Genomic DNA, 11838 nt, shown 5'->3' on the forward strand with positions numbered 1-11838 from the left:
ATATATTGTGAGAAGTGTTGAATTTAAATCAAGGGAAGTAATGTTAAAACTCTACAATGCATTAGTAAGACCTCACCTAGAATATTGTGTTCAGTTCTGGTCACCTCGTTACAAAAAGGATATTGCTGCTCTAGAAAGAGTGCAAAGAAGAGCAACCAGAATTATCCCGGGTTTAAAAGGCATGTCGTATGCAGACAGGCTAAAAGAATTGAATCTATTCAGTCTTGAACAAAGAAGACTACGCGGCGATCTGATTCAAACATTCAAAATCCTAAAAGGTATAGACAATGTCAACCCGGGGGACTTCTTTGACTTGAAAAAAGAAAAAAGGACCAGGGGTCATAAATGGAGATTAGATAAAGGGGCATTCAGAACAGAAAATAGGAGGCACTTTTTTACACAGAGAATTGTGAGGGTCTGGAACCAACTCCCCAGTAATGTTGTTGAAGCTGACACCCTGGGATCCTTCAAGAAGCTGCTTGATGAGATTCTGGGATCAATAAGCTACTAACAACCAAACGAGCAAGATGGGCTGAATGGCCTCCTCTCGTTTGTAAACTTTCTTATGTTCTTATGTTCTTAAAGTTGTGAATGGGCTCAGCATGCTTCAGGTGTGACAGGTGATACACTACATTCTCTCTTGAAAGGATTTTGCAGCCATCAGCATTTGAGCAACTGCCTCCAACAGCAGAGTTCCTTTTATTTGGTTAATTTTCATCTCCTCAAAGTAGTTTGAAACCACAAGGACATTGTTCATTGAAATTCTAATCTCCTTTGCTAACTTTTCAATCTGAAAGAGAATGAATAAAGTATTAGTTTATAAAGAACAGCACATTTCAATGCCTGTGCATATGTCGTGTGAAACATGCTGTATTTGATGTCCTCCAGAAATACTCCACAGTGATTTTCATTTTTATTTTACAGCTTTTCTTTCTTAGTTTTTATCCTTGTTGTACTAAAAATAAACACTTGAACATTTGGATTGACCTTGACCCATCCAAAAAGGATGACCATTTTCTGGACGTTTTTGGGGCTCAGCCACAATACTGCAAGTCATTGCGCCAAAATGTGTCAATCGTGGATTGGAGGAAAAGCGATTACAATCGCTACCAAAGTGGGCGGACTGATGGTATAAAAAGGGATGTGGCCAAGCGATCTGTTCCTTTGTATGATTAGATCTAAACCGGAAGGAGACCGTGTATTGTAATCGTGAGTGTTTTGTTTGTTTTGTTTTGTCGTATCTAAAGAATCACTGTTTGTTATCATTAGACGGCTGAACACGATCTGGAGCTGTCGCCAGAGGCCAGCACTAAACCAGGACAACATCACTGCACTTTGTGTCACTGAAGAACTGTATTGTCACTACGAGCACTAGAGCACGCACTGTGTTTGTGTCTGTGTTACGTACTGTATGGGTGAATAACAACGGGACTGTATATTATTTGGGAACCAAACGTGGATTTAAACAGAGCAATACACGCCGCTGTATTGCCTGTTAACGTTGTTATTATTTACTGCTGTTCCGCCATCAGGCAATTGGATTACAAAATAAAACACCCTTGCACCTGGATTATCATTGTCTGTTTGATTATTGATCACCTGCACCTGCACACTGTTAACCACTTTGCCACATAACTTCATACAGTTCTTCTTTCCTGTATCTAGTGTTTACTTTAAAAAAATTACACATTTATCAGTTCAGGTCTAATGCTACTTGGACTCTTCTTACTATATCTTCTTGAAGAGCCCTGGATTTTATTAGCGTATGTTTCAATCCATGTTGATATTGTTTTGACTCACCTTTTGTTTCATATCTCTTCTCCTGTACAGACTTTTCAAATCCTCAGTTTTCTCAACAAGTTTATCAATGAATGTAACAAGCAGCTGGCATGGTACTCCTGAAAAATGATGAATTAGAAGTGTTGTGTTATATAGAGTATAGTGTATTGATGGTTAGAAAATAAGATCATGTTTCAGGTCAATCATCTCACTTAACAGACTTGATTAACACTAATCATCAACAACCTAATGTTCCTTCACCCCTGTAGGGGGGGTTACTCAAGAAAAATGCTAATCAGGATCACTGAAAACAGGCCGATTTTTTTTTTTTTTTTAATTTAGAGTGCCCAACTATTTTACCCCCAATTTGGAATCTTCAACTATCATCGTTTCTCCTCAACAAACAGCGATCTCCACACAGTGCAGCAGATCTGAAGGTTCAGTGAGTATCCTCCTATCCCACAACCAAGCCAACTTCCTTTTTACACCCAACAAACCAAGAGCGGATATCAGCGAGGTACCAACCTCTGGAGGACAAAGACCAGCCCTGCAGATCTCCACCCAGGCTTACCAGCTGTCTGGCCTGTAGAGTTCACTGTGGCTTGATGAGGAGAGACAGTCCCTGACGGCTTTTCCCTTCCTAACCTGCTGGAAGTGTCAGAGCCAATGCAACGCCCCCTTGGAGTCCCCAGCACAGACCGGCTAACTGCACACAGGCAGGATTTGAACCTGCTCTGTAGGACTCATCCTGCACGCCGCGCGGTACTGCTTTTGCCAGATGAGCCACTCTGGGATTCTTCACCAGACCTATTTTTAAGCAGTCATGTTCAACGCAGCAGTCATTACCAGTTAGATAATCTACCACAGTGAGCTAAAGAAAGGAGCACTTAACCAAACACAAGATACAAATTAGAACATAAGAACATAAGAAAGTTTACAAACGAGAGGAGGCCATTCGGCCCATCTTGCTCGTTTGGTTGTTAGTAGCTTATTGATCCCAGAATCTCATCAAGCAGCTTCTTGAAGGATCCCAGGGTGTCAGCTTCAACAACATTACAATTATCTGGGTAAATAACTGCCTCCTATTTTCTGTTCTGAATGCTCCTTTATCAAATCTCCTTGTCCTTGTTTCTTTTAGCCTGTCTGCATAAGACATGCCACTCCTCCTATTTTTGTGTCGTCTGCAAATTTAACAAGTTTGCTTACTGTACCAGAATCTAAATCATTAATGTAGATTAGGAATAGAAGAGGACCTAACACTGATCCCTGTGGTACACCACAGGTTACGTCGCTCCATTTTGAGGTTTCTCCTCTAATCAGTACTTTCTGTTTTCTACATGTTAACCACTCCCTAATCCATGCACATTTTAACAGTCTGAAGCTAGCGCACAGTATTTATTCTGTTCTCAACAGGTGAAGGTGCTTACCTGGTGGAGGTGGCAGGGATATATAATATATACAAGAGAGAGAAAGCAAGAGAAGGAGGAAAAGAAACAAAACAAAATAAAAAAAAACAATATCGTATATCGAGCACATACAGACGTGCTCAAATTTGTTGGTACCCCGCCGCAAAAAACGAAGAATGCACAATTTTCTCTGAAATAACTTGAAACTGACAAAAGTAATTGGCATCCACCATTGTTTATTCCATATTTAATAGAAATCAGACTTTGCTTTTGATGTTTTATTCAACATAATATTGTAAATAATAAAACAAAGGAAAATGGCATGGACAAAAATGATGGGACCGCTAACCTAATATTTTGTTGCACAACCTTTAGAGGCAATCACTACAATCAAACGTTTTCTGTAGCTCTCAATGAGACTTCTGCACCTGTTAACAGGTAGTTTGGCCCACTCTTCCTGAGCAAACTGCTCCAGCTGTCTCAGGATTGATGGGTGCCTTCTCCAGACTGCAAGTTTCAGCTCTTTCCATAGATGTTCGATAGGATTCAGATCAGGACTCATAGAAGGCCACTTCAGAATAGTCAATGTTTTGTTCTTATCCATTCTTGCGTGCTTTTAGCTGTGTGTTTTGGGTCATTATCCTGTTGGAGGACCCATGACCTGCGACTGAGACAGAGCTTTCTGACACTGGGCAGTACGTTTCGCTCCAGAATGCCTTGATAGTCTTGAGATTTCATTGTGCCCTGCACAGATTCAAGGCACCCTGTGCCAGGCGCAGCAAAGCAGCCCCAAAACATAACCGAGCCTCCTCCATGTTTCACTGTAGGTATGGTGTTCTTTTCTTTGAAAGCTTCATTTTTTCATCTGTGAACATAGAGCTGATGTGACTTGCCAAAAAGCTCCAGTTTTGACTCATCTGTCCAAAGGACATTCTCCCAGAAGGATTGTGGCTTGTCAATATGCATTTTAGCAAATTCCAGTCTGGCTTTTTTATGTTTTTCTTTCAAAAGTGGAGTCCTCCTGGGTCTTCTTCCATGGAGCCCACTTTCGCTCAAAAAGCGACGGATGGTGCGATCAGAAACTGACGTACCTTCACCTTGGAGTTCAGCTTGTATCTCTTTGGCAGTTATCCTTGGTTCTATTTCTACCATTCGCACTATCCTTCTGTTCAATCTGGGGTCGATTTTCCTCTTGCGGCCGCGCCCAGGGAGGTTGGCTACAGTTCCATGGACCTTAAACTTCTTAATAATATTTGCAACTGTTGTCACAGGAACATCAAGCTGCTTGGAGATGGTCTTGTAGCCTTTACCTTTACCATGCTTGTCTATTATTTTCTTTCTGATCTCCTCAGACAACTCTCTTCTTTGCTTTTTCTGGTCCATGTTCAGTGTGGTGCACACAATGATACCAAACAGCACAGTGACTACTTTTCTCCATTTAAATAGGCTGAATGACTGATTACAAGATTGGAGACATGTGTGATACTAATTAAAGAAACTAATTAGTTTGAAATATCACTATAATCCAATTATTTATTATCTTTTCTAAGGGGTACCAACAAATGTGTCCAGGCCATTTTAGAGTATCTTTGTAGAATAAGCAATAATTCATCTCTTTTCACAGCTTCTTTGCTTTATTCTATGACATACCAAAGGCATGCAAGTATACATGATAAAATAGCTTTTAATTTCATCACTTTACAGGAGGAATGAAGCATTATTTCAATGAGCTGTAAGGGTACCAACAAATATGAGCACGTCTGTAAAGTATATAAACATACACACACACAGAAATTAGCACACACAATGCTAATTATATATTACCAGTCTCTGTGAGCATTCCAATAAATTGTTCATAAAAATGAATCAAGGCTGGGTCCATATTTTCAACGTTATGAAGTGATAGAACCAACACAACACAGTGGATTTGGTTTCCTTCCATTTTGATTTTTGTTTTCAGAATATCGTCAAACTGAAAGATAAAAACCAAAATAAGTTTTAGAAAACAGTAACCATTTCTCAAAAGACACTTAAAATATTACCAAGAAAAGTCCCCTTTTCTGAGATTATTGCAATTTTCTTTTTAATGCCTCCAGTTAGCCATCTATATGCATTGAGAAACAGAGTAGCTATTCAGAGACTGAGGTCTATTAAAATGACCTGCTTGGAATAAATGAACTTGATGATGATGATTAATAATACATTTTATGTTTGTGATTTATGATTTTTACTGAGAGGGAATGTTTTAACTGACATATTAAGTATGGTTAATTGCTGTGGTTTTAACTCACACAGTTTTAGTACAATTGAAATAAGCTGTGTTTTCTTTCAGTGTAATAATGGGGAGAATTCCCCACTCCCCCTAAAAAAAAACACGATGCAAAGATGTGTGTGTGTGTGTGTGTGTAAAGATCAAGCCTGACATGATACACCTGACATTAAAAAAATAAAAAGCTAAGGATGTTTGAAAGTGTATCTACTTCTGACATGAATTTGAATTTTAAAGGAGCTGAAAGCATTAGTTGTAAATGCATGGTGTGTTTGTTTACTGTATGCCACTGTAAATGATGGAAGAGAGAACTGTATTCACTTGTATTGCATCATGCTGTGTAAAAATAGTATTCAATGATGTTACAGCTGCTGAGCCACTCAAAGGAGCCAATGCGCTTTCAAAATGCTTTCTACAAGTCTTTTACACATCATTGCATTAACATTACTTACATACCTTTGAGTCTTCAGCCACTTCACCATCTATGATCTTCTTTAATACTATCGTGGCAGTTGCTGTTTTCTCCAATTCAAATCCTGCTGTATCAAAGATTTTGATCTTGTCAATGAATTTGTGGCATTTTAACTGCAAAGCAATTATACAATGATCATATTTATTATGTGTATGCATTGATGTTATGTGTAACATGCTACAGTTATAGGAACATTAACACTCAAACCCAGAAAACCCAATTAACATAAAGTGCTACAAAACTTGCTCGACTGCGCCAAGCCCTGATTAAATATAGAGCAGAAGGAACTCAATCTGGTCAATTAAGAAATAATTAACCACATTCCGACAACTGCAAACACTTTTCAATTAAATGAAAAGTAGTGAGACATGAATTACAAAAGTGCACATTTTTTTCACAAGTAACAAAAGAATCCATTCAGCAAAAGTGTTAATTTTTTTCTTTAAAAAAAACACATAAAAATGGTGGATTATGAGTTACAAACTTCATAAAATCAGAACACGTGCAAAACTGTTATGCAGGCTCGCTTCAGAAACGTAGACAAAAATGAAAGGAGTGTGTTAGGGACACGTCAGGCACAGATCTCCTATCACCAAAGCAGGGGCGGATCCAGACTGTCATGAAGGGGGATACCTGATACAAAACATACCGTTAAAAGTAAATAATATATTGACATTTTTAACGAAAGTGCTCTTTCATTTCATGTATGACATGTACCTGTAACCTTTATAGTTATAGAGATATAGGCACAAATCTAACAACAGTATAAAAATAAAAAAACAGATGAAAATAGCTTAGACTCTAACTAAACATTATAATGGCTTTTACTGGTCTGCAACTTTAACTAGCCCAAACTACTGCTATTTCCTACTACAATACATGTAGATATAATAGTAAATGCTGACAAGACAGACAGAAGTACAGAGCCACATCATGTATGTTATTGGATAGTTATGTGCTAAGACATGTAAAATGTATGTAAGACATGTATGTGTGACATAAACCCAGTGCAATCCAGACTTGTATTAGAACAGAAATTTTATTGACCTCAAACACACACTATGTATGAAACACTTTGTGGCTCATCTGTTTAACTACTGGAGCATAACTACAGATTGCTCCAGTAAACCCAACCATATAAATGGGGACCACAATTTGTATGTAAAAAAAATTGCTTTGGATAAAAGCGTCAGCCAAATAAATAATAATAATAATAATAATATACTGTACACATTTTATATAATACATCAACCTGCAATTAATGGGTTTTCCCATCTGTATGAAACATACATGGTTACTTTATACTTAACAAAAAAATAAAAATAAATAAATAAACACTCATTTAGTGTCAAATCACCAAAACAACAATTCCATAAAAACAAAGTGTACACGTTTTTTGAACTTTACTGTTTGTGGCACGACTGTAAGCCTGCTGAATACTATCCCCCATTGAACGATGCCATCTATTTATTTCACAAAGCAATTTAAGCTCAACAGCATTCTTTTTTAAGCAGTTAAGCAACTCTGTTGTAGAGTGATGAAACTTCATAGAGTAGTAGAGGCCTATGGGAATTAATATCAGCAGAAGAATGAAGTTGATTAATCACATGGTTTGGTAGCCATATTGAAATTTTCAAGCCAAATTTTTGAATGTCCCTAAAATGCAAAACTGGCTTTATAACTCCTTAGAGACTGCAGATATTGAACACATATAGGAACCCACATATGCTGTATCAAAAAATGTCCACTCATATGTTGCACTTGGCCCCCGGGCATTGCTGCTTGCAGCTATAATTCTAAATGTTATTGTTAATGTTTCTGTAGTTTTAATAATTCTCTTAAAATGTGTTTTATGAAACACTGATAGGCGTCTTTAATTTCCTAGCCGCTGCCTCGTTGGTTTTACATGGCGTGTTTCGAAAAGCGAACGATTTAAATTACTTATGGTTTATTTTACTAAAATAAACCCCCTTTCACACAAATTTCCAAATTTAAAAGCACACTGATGGACTGCAACTTACTAAAATACTTTTATCTAAATTAATAAATTAGAAAAAGAGTTTACAGCCACTTCACGTATTTACTGCTCGGTATGTATTATTATTATTTATTATTATTTATTTCTTAGCAGACACCCTTATCCAGGGCAACTTACAATTGTTACAAGATATCACATTATACATTATTTCACATTATTTTTTACATACAATTACCCATTGTTAGTTGGGTTTTTACTGGAGCAATCTAGGTAAAGTACCTTGCTCAAGGGTACAACAGCAGTGTCCCCCCACTGGGGATTGAACCCACGACCCTCCGGTCAAGAGTCCAGAGCCCTAACCACTTAAAACATTTAGATTGGGTTTCAGTCTTTTCTTTGTGCAAAGAAGCACAAATAATTGCCATTTTTGTAGGTTGCTCACAAAATAATTTTTTATATTAAAAGGACAACACATGTTTAAATTAGAGAAAGCTTTGTGTGGAGTGCATGTTGTGAGTGTTATCATGACTGTATGTTATTCTGTAAAAAAACAACTATGTTTTAAGGTAATTCTGAATAGCATTGTGTACTAGCTGCCTTTAAATGTATTTATTGTTTTTAGCTAGATTTTGAGAAGTTGCAGCCAGCAGGGAGGTGTAGGGCTCTACAGCTCATGTCAAGTTCCAGAAAAAAAAAGTTAGTTAGCACTGCCCCCATTAACCTACAATGAAAGGTAGGCCTACATAGTATCTAAATATAGATCTCATGGGAACTTATGTTTCTGGTGCAATAAAATCATTTTTAAAAATCGTTTTTGTAGTTCATTATTTTTATTGTGAAGTTGAAAAAAAAGGGTCAAATTTTGTCTTGTCATTTGACATCATAATTTTTCAACTAAGTTGAAAAAGTCAGTCATATTACTTTACATATTTATATGTGGTATCATATATCTTCTTTTTAATGTTTGTCATTAGTATTTTTAGTGGGTTTTGGCTTTCTTGAAACTCAAATTAACTCTACTTGTCTTGCAATAATTAAGAACGGTTAACCAATTAAAACGGAGAACGCAGTTTATAAAATGTAAAACTGCCAATCTAGCACAAGTAGCTCATATCAAAGAGGGTGCATTTTCTTAGAACAGCTAATCTTTGAAAGTGTACTGTGCATTATAGATAATTTACCGTAACAAAATATTTATGTATACATGTATATTTATGTATACGCTGGTGAACAAATCCTTACCTGGTTAAGTTAAGCACTAGTTTCAAAACAATTGAAATGGGGTTAACGACTTTACTCAAATAAGAAATTTTCCACATGTACATCATCTTGCCCTCCCCCCCACTTTTATTTAAATATGTTTTATTTGAACTGTGCAAGCACAAAATGTCAATCATTCCCCTCAGCCTTGCCCACTTCCATCGAGGAAATCAGGGCTTACTCTTGCTGTCTGCTGACACGTTCTGACACTCGGACGAGTTCTGGATGGGGGCACCGAGCTTTACAGGAGGACCGGGCTGAAGTTAGTTACTTATTCCCGATTCGAGGGTGAAGTTAGTTACTTATTTGCACAGTTACGTATTGAATATTAGCTCACATTCTAAAGGAGAAATCACATAGATAGTCTGGACGTGCCACCTCAAGTAGGGTATCATTTTATTTTATTATTTATTTATTTATTTCAATTTAGTCGTTGCCAATTGATTTTATCCCGTTTTTCTCCCAATTTGAAATGTGCAATTGTATTTTAGGCTTAGCTCACCACTACCACCGCTGCGCTGACTCGGGAGCGGCGAAGATGAACACACACTGTCCTACAAAACGTGTGCCGTCAATCGACCGCTTCTTTTCACTCTGCAGGCCCACCATGCAACCAAACCAGAGCTACAGCATCAGAGGACAACACAGTTCTGGGCAGCTTACAGGCAAGCCCGCAGGCGCAATTGTGCACCGCCCCCTGGGAACTCCAGTCCACGGTCGGCAGTGGAATAGCCTGGACTCGAACCGGCAACCTCCAAGCAAAAGGGAGCATACTGCACTCCACGTGGAGCGCCTTTACTGGATGTGCCACTCGGGAGCCCTGGGTACCATTTTAAACCTTGAGCATTTCTCTTCAACATAAAGTAGATTGCAGAGTGGCACAAGTAGGCATTCACAGGATATGCCGTGAAATATACACACACACCCTTTGTCACCTCAAGCTGGGTGTGATGTTGAAGGTTAAGCAATTGACTTGCAAATAGAGTATGGTGCATAGTGGCATGTACAGTACTATTAAGTGCTTTTTAGTATGAAAATTAGAGCATTTATTATGAATTATTTTGCTCAAATTGCGAAATGGAAAATATCAAACAAGCAAAGAACAAAACAGTAAAGAAGATTGAGCAGCATCTTCAAAATCTGTTTGGGAACTGTGCATTTTACTCAAACCACATTTTGCAATTTGATTATTTCGCTTTACTCAAAGACTGAAGAAGTTGTCTCTTTTCTGTTTCGTTCTTTGCTTGTTTGATATTTTACGTTTCACCAAAATAATTTGCTCAAAGACCAAAATAATCAAAATAATTTGTAAATGCTCAAGTCGTGAAATGGTTATTTTTGTCGGTGATTGACCAAATCCTGACTCTGAGTGTAACACACACACACACACATATTATTACATTACATTAAAGGGTACATAAGGACCTTTTAATTTGATTGTGTAACATGTTCCCATGTGTGGCTACAACTGTTTATGTGAGGTGTGTGTATTGTTTTAATTATTGTTTTTTGTTTTTACATTTTGACCACTTTTTTAAACTTTAAAATTGCATTCCCTGCCTCAAGATGGCTTTACATGTACCCGCATGGACCTCTCAGAACTACATTTCCCATCATCCTCCTGATCACATATGTAAGTGAGATGGATTTACCAGTGAACAGGAGGATGATGGGAAATGTAGTTCTGAGAGGTCCATGCAAGTAAAACATTGAAACAATACACACACCTTACGTAAACAGTTGTAGCAACACCTGGGAACATGTAACACAATCAAATAAAAAGGTCCTCATGTACCCTTCAGGTACATGGACATTTCAGGCTCATATCAGAGGTTCTTTGGGCAGTAAATATTTAATACAAAAATAATACAATTTTGGAATCTCACTGCATCAAACTATAAAAGGACTTTTGACTAAACTGTTTATGTTGTTTTATTTATGTATTTTTCTGTGCTAGGATCAATAACAGTAATACTTTGAAACAAAATTAAATTAAAAAACGACTGAAGATCCTTGAAACATGGATTTATGAACTGATTGTGCTATCTGAACTTTCATTTATGATTTTGGTATTTATGTATTTTTTTTCACTAGTTTTGTTTTTAATCTTTGTACAAATGTTTGTTTAATTTCTTCTACTCTTCATTAATGTGGATTAAAGTCTACAACAAAACATATTTTTGTAATGTACCTAACACACACACACACACAAACAATGTGTTTTATTTTAGGTACACACTTTTTGGAGCAACAGTGGAAACCACTTTATATCTGTGTAATTGGATTCATTGGATTTTATCCAATGAATTCAAGAGTAATTTGATTTTATATGATGGCCTAAAGGAAGACTTCCAGATAATTGAAAAAAAAAATCACAAAATAAAAGCTGCAATGTGTAATGTAATTTACATACGGGTGTGAGTACTGATGTATACAACACACTTTATAATAACATTAGAGACATTTAATTTCCAGAAATGTGGTGCATTGCACATACCAGGCTACTGCCTGATAACATACTGTATGTGTTCCGTCATGTAAAATTTCATTCAAAGAAGAACACAAGACATATTTTTTATAAGTTAAATGATTTTGTACCTTTAAATGTTTATTATAAATGAGTATATTTCACATACTGTATTTGTTGCTTAGTTCAAAACAACATGTGACTTTC

This window comes from Acipenser ruthenus, chromosome 36 (genome assembly GCF_902713425.1).
Source record: "Acipenser ruthenus chromosome 36, fAciRut3.2 maternal haplotype, whole genome shotgun sequence".
Taxonomy (NCBI): domain Eukaryota; kingdom Metazoa; phylum Chordata; class Actinopteri; order Acipenseriformes; family Acipenseridae; genus Acipenser; species Acipenser ruthenus.